General features: G+C 37.1%; 1 protein-coding gene across 1 annotated transcript in view; it reads left to right on the forward strand.

Moving 5' to 3' along the window:
• The window catches only part of IL1RAPL2 (interleukin 1 receptor accessory protein like 2), a 1,167,415-nt gene that overhangs the window by 168,243 nt on the left and 977,397 nt on the right, over positions 1 to 21,775 (forward strand). The gene's annotated exons all lie outside the window — the stretch shown is intronic.

Raw genomic sequence — 21,775 nt, forward strand, 5'->3', positions numbered from 1 at the left:
TGTGAGGTATTACTCCAGAAATTTTTGTCCAGACCAATGTCCTGAAGAGTTTTCCCTAAGTTTTCTTATAGTATTTTCATGGTATGAGGGCTTAGATTTAAGTCTTTAATCCATTTTGATTTGATTGTTGTATATTGTAGGAGATGCAGATATACTTTCATTCTTCTGCATATGAATATCCAGTTTTCCCAGCATCATTTACTGAAGAAATTGCCTTTTTTTCTAGGGCAGGGGCAAAAAGCCACCAGTCTCTTTGCTAAAGCATAGCAAGGGATACCTTTTCTCCAGTTCCCATAAGTTTCTCATCTCCATGTGAGATCATCTCAGCCTGGAATTCATTGTCTGTATCACTATCAGCATTTTGTTCAAAACCATTCATCAAGTCTCTAGGAAGTTCCAAACTTTTCCACATCTTCCTGTCTTCGGAGCCCTCCAAGTCTCTAGGAAGTTCCAAACTTTCCCACATCTTTCTGTCTCTTCTTAGCCCTTCAAACTGATCCAACCTCTGCCTGTTACCCAGTTCTAAAGTCACTTCCACATTTTGGGGTATCTTTACAGCAGCACCCCGCACTCTGCAGTACCAAATTACTGTATTAGTCTGCTCTTGCACTGATAATAAAAGCGTAGCTGAGACTGGGTAATTTATAAAAGAAAGAGGTTTAATCACCTGAGAGCTCCACAGGGCTGAGGAGGCCTCAGGAAACTCACAAGCATGGTGGAAGAGGAAGCAAACACTTCCTTCTTCATGTGGCAGCAGGAGGGAGAAATGCCAAGCAAAGAGGGAAAGCCCCTTATAAAACCATCAGATCTCATGAGAACTCACTATCATGAGAACAGCAGCATGGGGGGTAACTGTGCCCATGATTCAGTTACCTCCCCTTGGGTTCCTCCCATGACACATGGTGATTATGAGAACTACAATTCAAGATGAGATGTGAGTGGAAACACCCAAACCATACCACTGTGTCCTCTATTCAGTTCCATTAGTCTACATGTGTGTGTTTATGCCAGTACCATGCTGTTTTAGTTACTATTGCTCTCTTGTAAAATTTGAAGTCAGGTAATGTGATTCCTTCAGTTTTGTTCCTTTTGCTTAGAATAGCTTTGACTGTTCTGGGTCTTTTCTGGTTCCATATAAATTTTAGGATTTTTTTTTTTTTATTTCAGTGAAGAATGTCATTGGTATATTGATAGGGATGGCATTGAACCTGTAGATTGCTTTGGGTAGTGTGGATATTTTAACAGCATTGATGCTTCCAATATGTGAACATGGACCTTTTTTTAAAATCATTTTCTTTGGAGTCTTCTTCAGTTTCTTTCATTAGTGTTTTATAATTTTCATTATAGAGTTTTTTACTTCTTTGGTTAATTTGTAGGTATTTAATTTTATATGTGACTATTGTAAATGGGGTTACATTTTTATTTCTTTTTCACATTGTTTACTGTTGGCATACAGAAATGCTACTGATTTTTGTATATTGATTTTGTATCCTTCAACTCTACTTAATTTGTTTATCAGTTCTAATAATTTTCTTGTGGAGACTTTAGGGTTTTCCAAATGTGAGATCATATCATCTGCAAACAAGGATAATTTGACTTCTTCCTTTCCAATTTGGATGCCCATTTATATCTTTCTCTTGTCTGATTATTCTATTAGGAACTTCCAGCACTATGTTGAATAACAGTGGCAATACTGAGTATCCTTTTTATGTTCGTGGGCTTCTTTTTTTTTTTTTTTTTCTTGGAAACCTTTTGTTATGGCTTCAATCTTGTTACTTGTTATTAGTGTGTTCATGTTTTGGGTTTCTTCCTGGTTCAATCTTTGTAGGTTGTATGTATTAAGGAATTTGTCCACTTCTTCTAGATTTTCCAATTTATCCAAAAAATGTTTGAATCTTCTATATTGGTCTGAATTTAAAAATAAATATCCTGCTGCTGAGTTTTTGTATAAATAAGAATTAATATGTTAGTATATCTAAAATGTTTCACTTTGTGCTCAAGCTTATAGTGGTAAACACATATAAATAAAGGCCTCTGCCGCCTCCTCTCTTTTATAGAACCACTGTGAATGGATAATAAGGGTGATTAACCCTTAGAAACACACACAATGCCCCTGCATTTTAAAAATAACTTGTATTTTAGATTTATCTCTGGTCTATGTGGGAGAACCCTATGACTCTCCCATGAAATACATTTTGGGAGTGACCGCTTAGTTGCACTACTGAGAACTAGAGACCATACTTTGTTTTGTGGAGCTTTGCAGTTGTAATCACAGTAAAGTAATGACTGCAGTGTCTTGCGTAGAACTGAAAATTGAAAGTACTTCCATCAGTGGATCTTGGAGACCTTCATTCCTCACACTTCCCTGAAAATATTTGTTCTCTGTTTCTGAATGACAGTCAGGGATACCCCCTGAAAAGTGCTGCCCATTGAGCATGGGATATCATCTTGAATTATTTCAAAACTCTATCAAAGTGTTTTCCAAATATCTAGTAATCTAATGAGGCCATTTAGGTCCCGATATTCATCCAGGCCTTGTTTTTTGATATTAGCTGAGAAAACTATGGAGTGAAGACTGACTCTCTGCATTGACACAGTCAGAGGAATCTTGTGGCTCAGCATTTACTGGCTTCTTAACTAGAAATCAAACCAATAGAGCACTTATCAAGTATCTATAGTAGTAACCATAAAAGTCAACATTTCATTAAGAGGAAAGGGGTTAGGGAAAACAATTGGTTCAATTTGCCTTACTGAGAGATACAGAAAGCCTGTCATAGAGGACCGCTTCTGAAATATCAAGGCTTCAAAGCCATCATTTCAAAGCTTAAAGGATTTAAGGGAAAAGACAAAGATTTTATGACTTGCCATTGAAATAATTCCTGGCTGGCCTGCCAACCTGCCAACCTGCCTACCTGCCTGCCTGCCTGCCTGCCTGCCTGCCTGCCTGCCTTTCTTCCCTCCTTCCACTCATCCTCCCTTCTTCCCTTCCTTCCTATTCATATCAGATATAGAAATTTTCCTTGCAGGTTCTGTCTTCATTGATTTCTGTACACCGTTTTCATAGTATGACATCATCATCATGATTAATATCATTGGATAATTAGGTATTAGACACTGTTTTAAGTATGTTGCATATATTGATTGACTTATTCTCAGAAACCTGAGGAGGGTACTATTCTTGTGCAGGCACAGAGACACAATGTGCTCAAAGCCTCCCAGCTAGTAAATGGTGTAGCCAATATTAAAAGATAGGGAATCTGGCTTCAGACTTTGTGATGCTAACTACTGTGTATTCAACTACCAACCTCAAAGGTACACATGAAAAGATTATGTAAATTAAACAATTATTGTTAGGCCAAGATTATTTCTATTTTTGCTTTGTTTTTTGGTAGTGCACTGAACAATCAACAATCTCTCAGATGGGATTTAGCTGTCCCAGGTTACACATTTGCAGGGTGGTTGGCCAGTGCTTAAAATATGACTTAGAACTGATATGCCAGATGTCAAATCAGTGACCTTGGCAGATATTTGGATGAAGAATATTTGCTTGTCAGGTGTACCCTGTTTGTTTTTCATCCATAGGGTTCATCTAAAAGTTTCCATAATGTAAGATACATTTTCCTTTTTTTTTTTTTCTGAAACCCTAGTACATTTCAGGAAATTAGAAACAGTACGTTTCTGGGGGCCATCCATCACGTGCAATATCAGGTGCTAATTTGTCACGGACTGGCAGGCTCTTTCCCATTTTAAAGCATGAGAGGACTCCAAACTTTTTTTCATGATTAGAGTGCCCTGGAAGTTGATTCATGTTCATATTGCAATTTCTTTTACATTGCATCTTGGCATAATGCCTTTGACTAAAGGAGGTATTTTCTGATGTCTCTGCTTTAATTTAGAAATAACCAAACTGATTTTTCCAACATATCTCCAAAACTAAAGACACATGTGTCTAGGAAAATAGGGATTTCTAATGAAAATGCTGACACAGTCTCATTAAAGCTAAGGGTTTGAACAATCTGCCATTCAGTAAAGTAGTATTTTTGTGTCTTATAAAATACCGAACATCTGCTTGCAATGAGCGTACTTAACATCTTTTGGGTTTCTTTTTAGCTAAGCTGAATGCACTTGGGAATGAGTGAAACTTCAGGTAACACCAGCAAAAAGTTTGAAATAAGGGAATTTTATTTGAAAACTATTTTGTAAGCATAATAGTACCCACAGTACAAATTACAAACACCATTCAAAACAACATGTTTTCAAATGGTACAAAGCTCCTGCTCACAGGTGTGAAAACCAGCAAATGGGCCTGTGAACTAAGGTTGGTAAATAAGAATAAGTGGCAAGGAGGTACAATATAATTGAAGCTAAGAAGCAAAATTTTATATTCCAGCATTGAAAACAGAGGCCAGGAGTCAGAAGCTAAAGTGAATGACAAAGCCCAGGTAGACACAGTTGGATGGTTTGCAAAAGAAAAATTATTATTATTATTATTTTACTTTTTAAGATACTTTATTTTTAATTGACAAAAATTGTATTTTATAAGTCAGTTAAACAATTTTATATGTCAATTAAAAAGTAACATGTACAACATGTTTTGAAATAGGTATATATCATGGAATGGCTCAATCAAGCTAATTAATATATACATCACCTCACATATCATTTTTTTGAGGTGAGAACACTTAAAATCTACTCACTGATTTTCAAGATACAGTATATTGTTATGAACTACACATACCTTGTTGTGCAACATATCTCTTGTATGCTTTCCTCCTATCTAATTGAGAAAAGCATGTGTGATTATTAGAGCTGCCTAACTAGCCTTCCTGTCTCAACCCTTTCCCCCACCCTAATTATTTTCTACATTACTACCAGAATCTTTCCTGAAGAACATATCAAATGATGCCTATCCCCTATAGTAATCACCTGGAAACATTCAGTAATTCCCTATAGTATATGGATACAGGTTTAAACATCTTTAAGGCTTTCCATAATTGGGACCCAAACTATTCTTTCAGCCTTCTCAAATACGATTTGTATCCTTGGACATCCCATACTTATGCTCAGTGGTTCTAAATTGGAACTGGTGGCATTTGGAATTCTGTTGAGGTGTTTTGGGTTGTCAAAACAGGCGAAGTATAATATGGGTATTTAGTGATCTGGAGCAAGCGATGTCAAGCATCTTGCATTGAACAAAGCAGACCCTTACCATTTTATACTTGCCCAATCAAAATGACAATAGCACTCTTGTTGAAAAACTGCAGTTTTCAATCTAAACTGGATTGTTTTCAGATCTTCAGAAATAATGCATGCTTCCTAGTAATGCACCTTTGCTTCTGCTCTTCCTTCTCCTTGCTATGCTTGCCTCTTTATTCATTGTTACCTGTTGTATTCCCATCAATCTTCAGGGTCAAGCTTTCTTGAGGAATTCATTCCCCCTCTTTCCTACCAGATTTGCTGAGTATACTGTGGTATAGTAGAAAAAGTAGTAATATGAGAATCAAGACACCAAAATCTTTGCCCTTGTACTGGCACTACCCAATTGTATGACATTGGCAAGTGGTTTGTCTTCTCTGAGCCTTAGTTTATTCATCCATAAAAAGAGCAGGTTAAAAAAAATGAGGGGGTTGAAGTAGGTAGTCCTTAAGGTTTCTTCTAGTGCTCATTTTCTTTTCTTTTTCTTTCTTTCTTTTTGTTTTTTTTTTTTTTTTTGAGATGGAGTTTCGCTCTTGTTACTCAGGCTGGAGTGCAATGGCGCGATCTTGGCTCATCGCAACCTCCGCCTCCTGGGCTCAGGCAATTCTCCTGCCTCAGCCTCCTAAGTAGCTGGGATTACAGGCACGCACCACCATGCCCAGCTAATTTTTTGTATTTTTAGTAGAGATGGGGTTTCACCATGTTGACCAGGATGGTCTCGATCTCCTGACCTTGTGATCCACCCGCCTCAGCCTCCCAAAGTGCTGGGATTACAGGCTTGAGCCACCGTGCCCGGCCCCTCTAGTGCTCATTTTCTATGGGCCCCTTATTACCTATCTCATTTTATTTTAACCACAATCTAGGATGTCCTTAGATGTTTCAACATAGCATTTTGTACATTGTGTACCTCAAATTGTTGACCTGATTGTTTCAGAGGACTTTATATTCCTTGCCTTTTGTTGAGGATGACACTGGCCATTGATGGTGTAACGTTGTTGTGCTTAATACAGTAAATATGTATGTATGGGCTAAAAGAATGGCAGGGACCAGTTTTCTAAGGTCACTTAATAAGACAAGGAAGTGCCATGTTGGGTAATTAATTTGTTGGGAAGTTACTGATATTACTTAACCTCTACAGAAAAGATTGTATACATTTAATGAATATAAAGGAATATAGTAAATTTTGGGTTTTTGCTACATGTAAAAAGTCTTCTCTGACAAAGTAGCAGTAATTATGAAATACATATCATGTAGTTTTATATTCCTGTGGTCTGAAACAGGCTGGTTATCTTAAAAATAGAAGTTTTGCAGGCTTCAAACATGTTCAACTGGCACTTGGCTTGATACAATAATTCCCTTAGAGATTGGCTGGAATCACATTCATGTTGTCCAGATGTGTATTCACAACTGTGAGTCTGCATTATGATGTATGGTCATAATGCTAAGTATCTAGTTTGCATAATCTTTCCCAGATGCAGGGATTTTCTTAAGCCTTCTTAAAGGGTTATCACTAAACCTAGGCGTCATGGCTTGGTTTCTATTCGAATCTGAGAACTGCCTCAGCTGTTAACTAGGTGAAGCCAATCATGTTATCAGCTGGTATTTCTCTAGTGTTGCCACTTTCACAGAAAGACTTGAACACATTCTGTGTCATTAATGCCCAGTTTTTTCTTTCCTTTTAGTAAGTCACATAAATGTATTACATGATTGTCATGACTTCTAGGAATTCTTTTGTCCTCAGCCAATCTACCTTGAAGCAAAAAAGGTGAGTTAGGCTTTGATCGCCTCTTCCTCCAACCTAGCTTTAATTAGTGACATTTTGAATTCATGGTGCCCCTGTTTTCTCCATTTCTGCCTGCTCCCAGAATAATCTTAGCCCTTTTTCCACATTGTGAGCCATGCTTTAGAAAGTTAATAATAGCACAGTCTATATAATTTCTATAGCACAGTTTTCTCTCTGTGTGTATGTGTGTGTGCACACACATATATAGTATTACCCTATAGATGGAGAAACCAAGGCATATAGAGGCTAGAAAAATTATCTAAAGTAAATGTTGAAGACAGGATTCAAATCTATGCAGTCTGTCTCCAGAGTTGATGCTCTTAACCATTGACCTAGACTGGAGTAATTGGGATTGGGAAGTAGGGGGTACAAAACAGGTGGCCAAGCAGGCAAGACTCTGGGCCTCTCAGCCTGTTCTAATCCCAAGAACTCCACTTTTCTCTCTTTTTACATATATTGGGTATTAGTTTGAGCTGTTGATTGAAGAAAGGATTCCTTTGTTAAAAAATATGAAAAATGATTTACAAGTACAGATTTTAGGGAGCCTAGGCCTGCTGGAATAGGGCTGCATAGGAAAAAAATAATTTTTTGAAATATTTATCTTTGCAGGAAACACACAGGTATACACTAAATTATTTCCAGTTGCTTAAAATCTTCTGACTTGGCAAGCAGTCATATAGCCAGAATCTCTGGAAATGGATAGGAAGAGCCAGGATGGTATTGAAAATGGCAAAGGATGCTTTGCATAAAGGACTAAAGGGATTTCTCACCCAGATCAGTTGATTTCATTGACAGTGGAGCACTTTAAGCTGACTTGAAGGTCAAAGAAACCTACCCCTCCAACTGGGAGTGGGACTGAGTCTCTTGCTCTATGTACCTGTAATCTCTGTGTAGTAAGTTGTATTTATTACCTACATTATGGGAACTCATTTCTGTTTCCTATTTGTGTTGGGAATCTTTCTTTTTAACCTTCACACCATCTCATGTCAAGATGACAGATGCAAAAGTTGAGATGACAACTGAAATTCAAAATATTGACTTCAGTGTTGAGGCCAAGAAGAAAGTAAGGCTTTCAGTAGAACCAAAAATCCTAGGAGGGACCATGCAGTTGGAATTCAGTTCTAACCAGAGGAATTATCATAAAACTGGGGAGGGATAACATGGGGAGAAATGCCAGATATAGGTGGCAGGGGCATGGAGGCAGCAAACCACATGGCCATGTATGTACCTATGCAACAATTCTGCATGATCTGCATATGTGCCCCAGAATCTAAAGTACAATTATATATATATGTGTGTATATATATATATATAAAATCTTGGTCCTTAAACTTAACATAATTATATTTTATATATAGTATATGTATATAAAGTATATTACATATATATAATCTAAAGTACAATTATATATATATGTATATGTATGTGTGTATATATGTATATGTGTGTGTGTGTGTGTGTGTGTGTGTGTGTGTGTGTATATATATATATATATATAAAATCCTGGTCCTTAAACTTAACAGAATTATATTTTATCCCAGAGGACAATGCCATCTTCACCAGTTCTATACAAGTCCATAGATCTAGTGTCCTCTATGGCATGCTGGTTGTATTTTATTATTTCCTCATGTAAATTAGGAGTGGAGAAGGTCGTCTTACTTTGTTTTTTCTTTACGTGTACCATGCATATACCACCAGCTATTTGAAGTTCAGCCTGTGCTGTGCAAGATAAAAGTAAAAGTACTGAATTTAATAGTCATAGTTGTACAAAAAAGTCTAAATGAAGTCATTTTTTGAAGGCAGGAATCTAGTTTGATATGATTCTGTATACAGGTTCCTACATACTATATTCAGTGAATGGTAAGTGCTATATAAGAATAACTCAAAACAATGATAGATGTAAGTCATCCTATGTTTTGCTTTGCAACATAAATCCCCAGGAAGCTTGATGTAATGTTCATCACTACCACCACAACCATCACCACCACCATCATCATTGAGCAACTGTAATATAATAAGTATTTATTCTTTGTCAGGTAATATCTATAATTTAAATATCACAGCAACCATATTAGATTATACTGTTATCTCTATTTTCTGGATGTGGAAACTGAAATTAAGATAACTAATTTGTCTAAAGTAACACAACTAGTAAGTGTCAGAGCCGTGATTTAAAGCCAGAGTCTGACTCCAGAACCTGTGCCTTAACTATTATGCTGGACTGCATTCTGTTATACAGAGGAATTCATTGAAAAGACTCATTTTTTAACTTTTAAGTTCAGGGGTACATGTACAAGTTTGTTACATAGGTAAACTTGTGTCATGGGGGTTTGTTGTAAAGATTATTTCATCACCCAAGTGTTTAGCCTAGTAATCATTATTTTTCCTGATCCTCTCCTTTTTCCCACCTTCCACCTACCTTCCAATAGGCTCCAGTGGAGATTCACTTATTTTGATCACCATTCAAGGGAGTGAATACTTCTAAAATGCCCAGATAACTCATTAAAACATGGTCTATTTCCTAGAAATTCCAAGGAAAATGTTCTGTAAAGGATCATGTATATTTTGAGTTTCTTTTTAAAACCTAGGGAGAAAATACAATATCCCCGTAAGCCCTGCTTCTTTCTACTCTGTCTTTAGGTTTTTCTGTATCAAAAATGCTGCAACCTTAAGGAACTCAGCTGTTGGATCTCCTAAGTTTAACTTTTATACCCAAGTTGTAATCAGGATAGCCTACTCCCACATACATTTTATTTTACCAGCGGTATCTCCCCTCCAGCAGAGTGTCAACACCAGGAATGTTGGGCAGAATTCCAGTAGGGGGTAGCTCCAGTGTTGTTTATTGTTTTATAGGCTTCAGAAAAGTATATGTGAAAATTGATTTACTCTTCATCGGCCTTTGAGGCTGATAACTCAATTAGCATGTCAGTTACTGACTATATATCTCTTTCAAAAAATCCTCAAAGGTGATTTTGCATTTTATGCTAGATAAGGTGTAAGAGGTATTTTTTTGGCCATTGCTTATATTTTATTAAAAGTTCCTATTTCCTCTGATGATCATCAGCAGAAAAATCAGTGTTACCATAATAGTTGGGTTTCTTTCTTCTTTTTAGTCTGTGTGCTTCAAGAGGGAACGATGATATTTTGAAGCAGGCATATAAGGAAATAAGAATTTTAAAATCTCGGGTGAAATAATTTTGATTACTAGTCCCCAGCTGAGAGACAGAGAGAGTATATATTCAGCTGATTGGCAGGGCTGCTTGTGCTCAATAGCAAAAAAGGCCAGAAAGGTGGTGAGGGAAAGTCTGGTCCATGGCTGAATTATGATTTTAAGAGAGTAGATTTTGATTGGCCATAATGATCAGAAAAAAGCTTTTGAATGCACAAACTTCTGCATATATGTTATGTACATAATAAAACACAAAAATGTTATGGGCACTTAATATTTTCTTCCTGTTCTGTGGATGTCCTTTCATAACCACAAGGTACTTATATCCCCATTTTGAAGACTAGCAACATAGGAGCAATACTTTGTGTGGCCCTAGAAGCGTCTATTAGATGATCTGGACCTTGGTTTCCCATACGTAATATAAAAGATGGGCTATAAGACAGTTTCAAGTTTCATTTTGTGCATGTTCTTTGAAGGTCTCTTTCCTAGGGTATCTCCATGGATTTCAGCCATTCTTTCAGGGTGAGGTTTTAACTGCTGCTTTGGGGGAATTTTGAGCCAGATTATTACTGAAGAACAAGGACAGTATTGATTGTTGCAATTAGAAGCCCTCCAATTCCATTTGTACATTCACATTTTTATGCACGATTCTTTTAATGTGGCAAAAATACGATTTACTAAGTTAAGGTAGTATCACAATTTGTTTCCCTTATGTGCTTTATGTATTTCCACCCAATCTTTTAACAAGTGGTTATTTGTTAAACCATTCAGAGAAACTCATTGATATAGTGGTTTTAACAATGGAAATTTATTTGGCTCAGACCTAAAGCCTTTATACAAAGTTGTACCAAAATTCATTAAATAAAGCTATCAGTTATTTGGTTGTTTATTGGATAGAGATCAGTATTGCCTTGTTAAAGGTAATCTGAGTGTTAGCAGACCAGTTTGTATGATCCATCTTTGCTACAATTTCCACATGTTTAAAGCACAAAGATGTATAGTTCTTAGTTTGTCTATAAAATATGAAATCCTATGTATATATTATCTGAAGTCATATAAAATCATACCTTCTGGACTATAGGCAAATAGGAAATAATCTGTGTATTTTGATATTTAAACCAAGTTCATTCCACTTGTGTTATTGGGTAAATTAATATATATTTCTTAGTAGAGTTTTTGAGTTAGGTAGACCGAACCCTGCCTTTCACACATCCATTATGAAGACATTGTAAAAATACTTCAGGGACTACAAGAAGTACAATTTTCATTTTTCTTTTCTTTTCTTTCTTTCTCTTTCTTTTCTTTTCTTTTCTTTTTTCTTTTGTGAGACAAGGTCTGACTCTGTTGCTCAGGCTGGAGTTCAGTGGCACACACCCGACTCACTGCAGCCTCGACCTCCTGGGCTTCAGTGATCCTCCCAACTCAGCCTCCCAAGTAGCTGGGGCTACAGGCATGTGTCCCTACACCTGACTGATTTTTAAAATAGATGGGGGTCTCACTATATTGCCCAGGCTAGTCTTGAACTCCTGGGCTCAAGTAGTCCTCCTGCCTCAGCCTCCCAAAATGCTGGGATTACAGGCACGAGTCACTGCACCTGACTAAAGTACAACTTTTTAGTCCTTGAAAAGTAAAATGTATTTGGGTCTATGAAATCAAAAAAACAACTTAATGTGTGCACCTCTCCCCTTCTATATCTATATAATAATATAGTTATAGTGTGGTTCCATTCAGTGTAGTTTGCAATCATGTATTTTTATTGAATTTGTAGGTAATTTTTATTTGTATATATTAATTGAACGTTGATTATTTTGCTACCCAGAATCTATTCACCTTTGTTTTTAAACCATGCTTGTACTTCCTCTTTGTAGATCACCCCTCCCCACTCCCAGCCCATGTGCTTACCAAAGGCACATGAGCTAGGCCTAAGCCAATTAGAGCTTTGCATTTCTGTAAGCTTCAATGATTAATTTAAGAATGGGCACATTACACAGCACAAAAAAGATACAATAAGACTTTAGTGGACACACCTGGGAAAGAAGTTCGTGCTGTTGTCAATGGACTTGGAGTTATATAACTTCTGAAGTTGCTGCAGCCATCATCTTGTGACCATGACAGACAAATCTGAAATGGATGAGAGCATAGGTTAAATTGAAAGAAAGAGTGATGGCATCTTTAGTCATCCAATCAGACCTATTTAACTGCAATTTTTTATTGTGTGATCCAATAACTTATCTTTTTGCTTAAGCCACTTAAGGGTTCTGTTTTCTGTCACTTGGAACTAGAAGAATCCATTTGGTCATCCCTGTACAGTCTTAGGGCAAAGCACAGGCTTTGTATAACTACCCGTAGTGCCGAATCCTTCAATATGGAAGGAGAGAAAGAAACAGTAAGAGTGAACAAACAGATTCAAGCACTTTGGCCTGAATTAACAGAATGGGTTGAAGTGAAGCATGTTTTTTCTCTTTAAATGGTAATTTATTTTGTGTTTATTTAGTGATGCATTATGCCAGGCACTGTGCCAGACATTGGACATTCAGAGTTGAAAGATAATTCAGCTTTGGAGTTTACAATGTGGTAGTGGATGATTCCAATACAAGGAACACTTGCCAGGACAATGGAACATATCCAAGAGACATCTAACTCGGATATGAGACTTGAACTCTGCTCTATCATGTCAGTAGTAGTCAGTAAAATGGAGAAGGTCATTGTAGGCAAAGGAAATAACACGAGACATATTTTTTAGGAGTCCCTGAGTTTTGAGTGCCTTATGTAGCTACTGGCAATGGTGATGGGGATTGATAGCGGAAGAAAATTTTGTGCATGACTAAGTAGTAGTACTTGGGTCATGCAGACAGCAAGTAAAGGGCCAAAACTCCTATTTAGAAACAATGCCAGTGTCTAGATCTGTGCCTGAATGATAGAGTGTAAATTTAACTTCTCCCTAGAATCCAAACCATATTATTTGAATGCACGTTTGTGTCTCCTGTAGACTGCCAGTGTAGCACAATTGATATACCAGAGATGTGATCTCTGTCCTAAAGGACGGAAAAATCTGAAATGCACTTTGATAGGAAGCAGAAGAGTGGTAGGATTGAGGCAGCGAAATTTACATATTCATTGATATGTGACTGGGTATTTACTTCATTTACAGGTCATAGGTAAATGTATTGTGCAGAATAGAAGGCAAAGAAAATTATGTAATTTGAAAAGGGAATGTGGAAAATATCTGTAAATTATTAAGGTGTGTGGTATAGTAATCAGCTTTCTCTTGTGATAAAATGTGACATATCAACCCTCTCCCTTATTATGCTCTGTTATGTTCTTTTACCGGCCATGCTAGAAGTTTTACACACTCCCACCACCTAACTGCCAGTCCTCCTACTCCATCACTGCATTGCTAGTGAAATGGCTTTTAATGTGCACCAAGTGTCAGCAGTCTTCTAGGTGCTCTGGAGGAGGAAGAGCTCTGCTTGGGCATTCATTCTAAATTAAGCATAAAAGTTAGTGCTCAATTGTGAAGATGTGCAAATTATATTTTGAAAATACCTTACCATCTTAAAGCTACTTTCTAACAGTTGGGTATTAATACTACCCAGATACTTGTTTACTTCAGCTATCTTACAAGCTGTCTACAATCAGGGTTGATGGTGCTTTAGAATAGAAAAAGAGCTTATAGCTATAAATGATCAAATAATCAGTGGCCATTAAAACACACAGGGGAGTTGTGTTTGGAATTTTAAAACGTTTGAATCAAGGGGAACATAAAAATAGTAGTAGGAAAATATAGTCCGTTATGGTTCAGAGAATATAGACGTACCTACATTTTGAAAAATCAGTCATTTAAAATCCAAATTTAATAAAACAAATGGGGTGATTAGTTACATTTCTGAAGGATTTTGTTGAGGAAGATTGGTTAAAATATGTAATGCATCTGCTGCTTTTAAATATTGGCTTTAATGGATTGTGAACTCTCTCTGGTGAGATGAATAGCAAGGAAACAAAGGTCAAGTATTTAAACTAATGTCAATTGAAAAATGAATATGAACCATCCCTGCAATTATAATGTGTTAATGGGGAAAAGATTCAATTTACAATTAGCAAGGCACCTGCATTCAAAGAAGCACTTGTGTCTTGAAGCCCATACAAGGGAATCCTAGCATGTGTAATAGAAAAAGACACACCATGTTTAAACAGCTCTTATAATTAGTTAAGCCATGTTATCCAAGACATGCCATAAGTAAAAGGGTTTATGGGAAAAAAAAGAGAGGGAGAGGGTAAGTGGGGGTGGGAGAGAAGAAGCGGGGAGAGATATATCTTAGAAAATAATTTGGTTGATTACAGTAATAGGTATATGGGGGAGGATTGGGATGATGAGAGAAGAGGTATTCCACCATTTGTCTGGCTGCCATGTGGACTTAGGAGCAAGAGTCATTCCCAGTGGAGTCCATTGATATCCCTTTCTCTTGATAACTTACTCATTTATTCATTCACATTTGTGCATGTACATATTCCCTTATTCATTCTATGGACACATTTTCTGAGCAATTATGATGTATAGGAACATAAATTCCTGGGGAACAAAGAATATTGGGGGCAGGCAAAATATCAGGGCACTAAGTTGGAGGATCTTTGCAGTACTGCATAGAAGCAGTGACTGTATCTTTACTATTTACAGAGATATAGCTAAGCTTGGGCCACATTACTAAAGTCTTGAAGACTTCCAGTTGTACTTGTGCATCATGAGAGGCTCGTAGGGAAAAATGCCTTTGAATGCTAAGCTGGAAAATGAAGACAATGTTACTCTCTTGGCTTTGACACTAGGATGTTTGACCTTGAAGCATCCCTTAAGCTTTCTGTGCCTCAGTCTCCTTGTTTAAAAAAGAGGATAATTCTGCAGTGCTGCTTGCCATGGCCTCACATGGATGAACTCAGGATTAATTAGATTAAAGAAGTGATCAGTGAAGCACATTAAAGCTCCTCAGAGGTGAGTACTAAGTGAGCAGGACGAATAACAATTGGAATGTCAGCTATAGAGCCATAATTGGAGTTCTTTTTAAATAGGTCACTTTGTGAAAAACAGGGCGAATAGTATTTTTAAAAAAATAAACTTTATTTTACAATAGTTTTAGATTTATAGAACGATTAAGATAGTACAAAAAATTCCCATAGTACAAAGTACACCCACTTTTTCCTGTTGTTAATATCTTACATTAATATGGTATATTTGTAGAGTATATTAATGAACCAAAATTTATGCATTACCATTGAGTAAATTCTGCACATTATTTAGATTTCCTTAGTTTTTAGCTAATGTTCTTTCTCTGTTCCAGGATTACATCCAGGGTATTACATTTCATTTAATTGCCGTGTCTATGTAGGCTCCTCTTGCTGTGCTGACTTGTCATACTTTTCTTATTTTCTTATGACCTTGACATTTTAAAGATTATGGTAAAAGACATATAACATAAAATTTGCCATCTTAACTGTTTTCAAGGGTACAGTTCAGTGACTGTAAGTACATTCACACTGTTGTACAACCATCACCATCATCCATCTCCAGAACTCTTTTAATCTTGCTAAACTGAAACTCTATATCCATTAAGCAATAAGTCCCTATCCAACCTCCCCCTACCCACTGGTAGCTACCATTCTACTCTAGGTACATTATATAAGCAGGATCATAAAATATTTATCATTTTGTGACTAACTTATTTCGCTTAACACCATCAAGGTTTATCCATATTGTACCAGGCATCCAAATTTCTTCCTTTTTAAAGCTGAGTAATATAATATCTTGTTGTATTTATATACAACATTTTGCTTATTCATTCATCTGTGGATGGAAACTTGGGTTGCTTCCACTTCTTGGTTATTGTGAACAGTACTGCTATGAATGTGGGTGTACAAATATCTCTTTGAGACTGTTTTTTTTTTTTTCCTGATAGAGTCTCCTTCTGTTGCCCAGGCTGGAGTGCAGTGGTGTGATCTCACCTCACTGCAACCTCCACCTTCCGGGTTCAAGCAATTCTTGTGCCTCAGCCTCAGAAGTAGCTGGTATTACAAGCTCCTGCCAACACACCCAGCTAATTTTTTTTTTTTTTGTACTTTTAGTAGAGACAGGGTTTCACCATGTTGGCCAGTCTGACTTCTGGCCTCAACTGATCCGTGCACCTTGGCCTCCCAAAGTACTGCGATTACAGGCATGAGTTACTGCACCTGGTCTGCTTTCAGTTCTTTTGGAGCTATAACAAGAAGTGCAGTTGCTGGATCATAATGGTAATTCTACTTTTAATATTTTGAGAAACTCCATAGCAGCTATAACATTTTACATTCTTACAAGCAATGCACAAGGGTTCCAATTTGTACATATTCTTGCCAACATTTTTTATAGTACCATCCTAATGAGTATGAGGTGGTATATCATTTGCATTTCTCTAATGTTTAGCAATATTAAACATCTTTTCATGTGCATTTTGGCCATTTGTATATCTTCCTTGGAGATATGTCTGTTTAAGTTCTTTGCCCATTTTTTAATCAAGTTGTTTGATTGTTGTTGTTGAGTTAGGTGAGTTATTTACATATTCTATATATTAACCCCTCAGAGATCTTTAATTCAGAAAATAATATGCAATCAAAAGAGAAAAGTAGATTAAGTAAACGAATAAATTCATACTGGCTTCCCATCGAGTAGATCTCTGATTCATAAGAAGTATCTCCAAGATACTTCCTAATTATTTAAATTTTTTCCTCTTTAAAATATGAAACTTTTTATACACCTGTAGTACCAGCTACTAGGGAGTTTGAGGCAGGAGGATCACTTGAGTCTGGGATATCAAGGCTGCAGTGAGCTATGATCCTGCCACTGCATTCTAGCCTGGGTGACAGAGTGAGACCCTGTCTCAAAATACACATGCGCGCGCACACACACACACACACAATTTATACCAGCCAATTAAAATGGATTTTTACTTATTAAGCAGGTATACTGTGTCTACCTTTCCTAAAATTACTTCCTTATCCATGAACACAAGAGATCAGATGCCTTTAAACCACATTTCAAATTGCCCAAATGTCTTCCCAGGAAAGAGGAATTTGTCCCTGTGAAGCAGGCAGGCAGTTCAGCGGACAGATGGATGCCAGTAAGTGTCCCTAGAGATGATCGTTATAACCCTTCCTACCCTCCCTTTTCTCTTCCTTTATGCCTTCTCTCAAACCACTTATCTTCTAATTTTCATTGATTTATTCTTCCTTTTTAAAGGATGAAACTGCCCAAATGATATATCTAAAGTACTAGTGGCAGAACTGGGTTTAGACCTACAGCTCATAACTTGTCATTAGGAGGATACAATAGATAGAAATGTGGTTTTTGACAGAATTTGAAGATGAGGAAGAAAATTATAGGGAGGCTTTCAGTGTTCCTAGCTTTCAGCTTCCTTTCTAGAAACCATCTGATGGTCTGGGCTCATGTGCTTGGAAGCACTAAGAGCAGCATCTCCACACTGAGCAGGCCAACATTTGCATTGTCTTTCAGGTACAAACAGCCTCCTCACCACTGAGGGACACTATCAGGTGTAATTGGCTCTAGAATGGATAAGACCTCGAAAATAAAAATGGATAGAAGTTAGGTATACAAGATGAGATATGGTAGCATTCTACCACTGATGGACTTGGGGGTTTGAATACTATCCAAGACATCCTTGTTTTTCAGAATGTTTATGAAGAATCGAATGTCTAGAATAATCAAGCCTGACACAGTGTTTGGTGCTGTACATGTAATGTCTCACTTAATCTTCTCAACAACTCAATGAAGTAGGTGCTGTTATTATCATCTCCATTTTGCAAAGGAAGGAACTAGGCACAAGGAAGTTACATGGCTTATCCAAGACAATACAGGAAGAATTAGGTACCAGGTCACATCTGTCTTATTCCATAACTCTTGCTTCTAACCCAGTTGTTTCTTTCTTTCTTTCTTTTTGCTTAATGAGTAGAGGGTTAAAAATACGAACAATGATGTGAAGGCAGAAAAATGTGGTCTGCAACATGGGAAATACAAGATCGGGGTAAGAAAGTATAGTACCAGAAAAAAGATAACTGAAGTTGGTTCAGAGGGAGAACAGTTAGATGGTTGTTAAGGAGCCCGCTGAAAGAAAATATTTGGCCCCTGATGTCTTAGCAACTCCTATATCTTCAGTATGAAGGGAAACTAAATGAAATTGATAAAAATTATTTTTTATTTCAAAATGAGAATAAAGGTGTTTTTTCTCCCTCTCATTAGTACAGACTAATTAGATGTAAAGTATAGTCCACAGGCCAAGAAACAAATTCAGTCAGGGATATATAGGTGGATTAAAAAAAAACCCAAAGCACCTAAATATGAATATCGAATCCCAAGAAAAACAGCACTTACACATTGCAGAATTGCTTACATTATGTTATATCTGGTGATACCTAAGCCATTTATCTGTTTATTCAGCTGTTTGGACAATTGCCAGTGATAGCTTCTGAAAAGTCAAAGCCACTTTTAGAAATCCAGGGTAACACTAGCATCTATGTAATCACAGGACACAGATGAAGCTAGAGTTTGTCACTCTGATATCTCTCTGTCACAGAAATATGGCCCCACATGCAAGGACTGAGTAAGCTAGTTGCCAGAATGACGAGGAAAGGGATGTCTATTTCACCCATGGTATTCTTGAAGTATTATTTAGGCTTTGTGGGATGCCACGTTACAACAGATCTCATTAGGCAGTGGTTGCATGTCTTTATTGCAGGATTACTCATAACAGCATTTCATTTCTGAGACTTGATGTTCTCCCTCTCTACTTCTATAGTGCATTGGAAATTGGCAAAAAGAAAAAAATAATAATATAGCCAATTCAATCCTAGCTGACAACATGCTCCTATTTTTCTCCATCTGCCATGAATTTTATATTCTGACAAGAGCTTGACCTTTGGAGAAGCAGACCTCTGTTGGGTTGCTTCTTTGGTACATTTTGACCTCCCAGGTATTTTGGAAAGTATTTACCTGTGCTAATAATTTGCCATCCAAACAGGTCAGTCCTTCACTGACTTATTTGCATATTCTAAGGAAGCCTATTTGGTATGAACAGAATTATTCTTATTTTTGAAGTTTCTTATTCTAGCAGAATTCAAAATAACAGAACTTCTACATTATTTGCAATGTATCAAAATGAAATAGAGTCCCTTGAGAAGTTTTCCAATAATGATGTAGTATAAAACCTCCAAGCAAAGCTTTCTACTTTTCTTATTTTATTTTTCTTAGTCAGAGAGACTCCTATTTATTAATTTAGTTGACTTTTTCCCCATTTTTTTAACCTCATTGAGACGCACCTTATATAGCAACAAATAACACTTATTAAGCACTTAATGTGGGACAGACATTGTGCTAAAATGTTTTATGTGCACTATCTGTATAATATCCCTAGTATATTTTAGCCCCACTTTACAGATGAGGAAATTTAGGTTCATAGTGTTTAAAAAACTTTCCTAAAGGCCTGCAGCTAGTGATATGGAAGCCAAAATTCAAAACCTGTCCATATGACTTTGAAACAGTTGTTTTTAAACAGTTAACTGATATTAGCTAATGTATTGGCCAAGGTATTGTAACTTGGAGACCCCAAAATATAGTGGTTTAAACAATGCAAAAATTTCTTTCTCTTTGATTTCACAGTCTGTATGGAGTAGCTCTGATTTATGAGATCACTTAGGGACCCAGATGCCCCTCGTCTGCATATTTAAAACTGGATCAGTATTGCATCTGCATTCCAGCCCATGGGAAGGAAACAAGAAAGACAGGTTATGGGGGTCAAGTATTTTCATTTCTAAGAATGTGAAGCAGAAGATGCACATACCACTACTGCATATATCCTTTTGGCTAGTAACATAGTCACACCTAGCTGCAAGAAAAGCTGGCAAATAAATAGGCAGGCATGTGTCTAGTGTCTAGCCAGAATGCTATGGTCTGAATGTTGGTTCCTCCCCGCCAATTCATATGTTGGAACCTAATACCAAATGTGATAGTATTAAGAGGTGGGGGCACTTGAGAATTGATTAAGTCATGAGGGTTCCAACTTTATGAGTGGGATTAGTGCCCTTATAAAAGAGGTTCAAGGGAGTATCCTTGCCCCTTCTACCATTTGAGGATACAGAGAGAAGGCTCCATCTTTGAAGCAGAGAGCAAGCCCTCGCCAGACACTGAATCTGCTGGCACTTTGATCTCGAATTTCTCCGTGTCCAGAACTGTGAGCAATAAATTTCTATTGTGTATAAATTATTCCATCTGTGGTATTTTGTTATGGCAGCTCGGATGGACTAAGACACAAAACTTGGGAAGGGCTTCTATAACTAACAGGAAGGAGGAGAGAACAAATTTTAAGGGGCAACCAGTAGTCCACATACCACCATAGTGTCTGGTGTTATTTATCATCATCCCCTTCCAGAATACAAAAAGTCAAGTAGAGAGCATCAGTAGGAGACTATCTTCTGTAGAAAAGGGAATGGCCTGGTGTCAGATACTCTGGACATTGCAGGTAATGCATAAAGGTTCAGGGATGGGAGCTTTAAATAGCACCTCTATTGACTTAACTATTCATGCTAATATTCACTTAGTTTATATTCCTTCCTGAGAAGTTAGGTTTAGGGGACATTACTTATTTTAGTATTTATATATTAGTCAAGCTTTTTTCTGCCTGCAGTCATTTTTCAGTTATTACCATTATAATATTGATGACTTGAACAATCAAGTTAATCCCTTTCTTTAAACTTTTATTCTTTTAAATATGCATTAGCTTGACATTTTCTTTGCTGAATACCTTACTCAGCTAGAAAGGAAAATGTGACCCCTGGAATATCAACAATGATTTTGATGTGATCATTCTCAGATTTCCTCATGTCTGCATCTCATTGTGTGTAAATGTACAGGCTGACTGTTGCTGAGGCAAAGGGTTGGAGATAGGTTCCATGGTTTATAGCAACACTATTTAAGTTGCAAATATAAATGTTGTGTAGATGCTCTCCCATAGTGGTCTTAGAGACTGTGGATTCACAGAAGGGAGTTCTTGACCTCATAGGATAATATATGGTAAAAAGCGTTCTAGGAGGAGTAGTAGCTTTTCTGGGCTTTCTTTAGGAAAATATAATTCTACTAGTTCAGCATGAAAAGTTCCTCCACAGTTTGGTGCAAGTACAAATCTTCAAGAGAAATTTTTAAAAGCCACCCAAAGAATTGGATTTAGGAGGAAGTCAAAGTTAACATAGAAGCAGTAAAAAACATTTCTCTGTGTGAGTTACCATTTCAATGTAGATATGAGTGGGTAGGATGTAGGTCTCTTATGTAATCTGATGTGAGGAGAAATTTAAAGATGGTAGACTTGACAAGTATCCCTCTGGTTCTGCAGAACTTTGGGATGGCATGTTAGACATCTTCTTCAAAGTTAGTGAGAAGTGTTTTCTCTGCAAAGAGATCACTGAAAGTGACCAGTCTAGATGGAGGAACCATCCCAGTTGCCCAGGTTATCTCTGTAAACTAGAATCAACACCAGCCGACTCTCGTCTTAGCCGGATGGAACAGGAAGGTATTCTGCTTACCTGCTTTCCCATCACAAGAC

Source organism: Callithrix jacchus, chromosome X (genome assembly GCF_049354715.1).
Source record: "Callithrix jacchus isolate 240 chromosome X, calJac240_pri, whole genome shotgun sequence".
Lineage (NCBI taxonomy): Eukaryota > Metazoa > Chordata > Mammalia > Primates > Cebidae > Callithrix > Callithrix jacchus.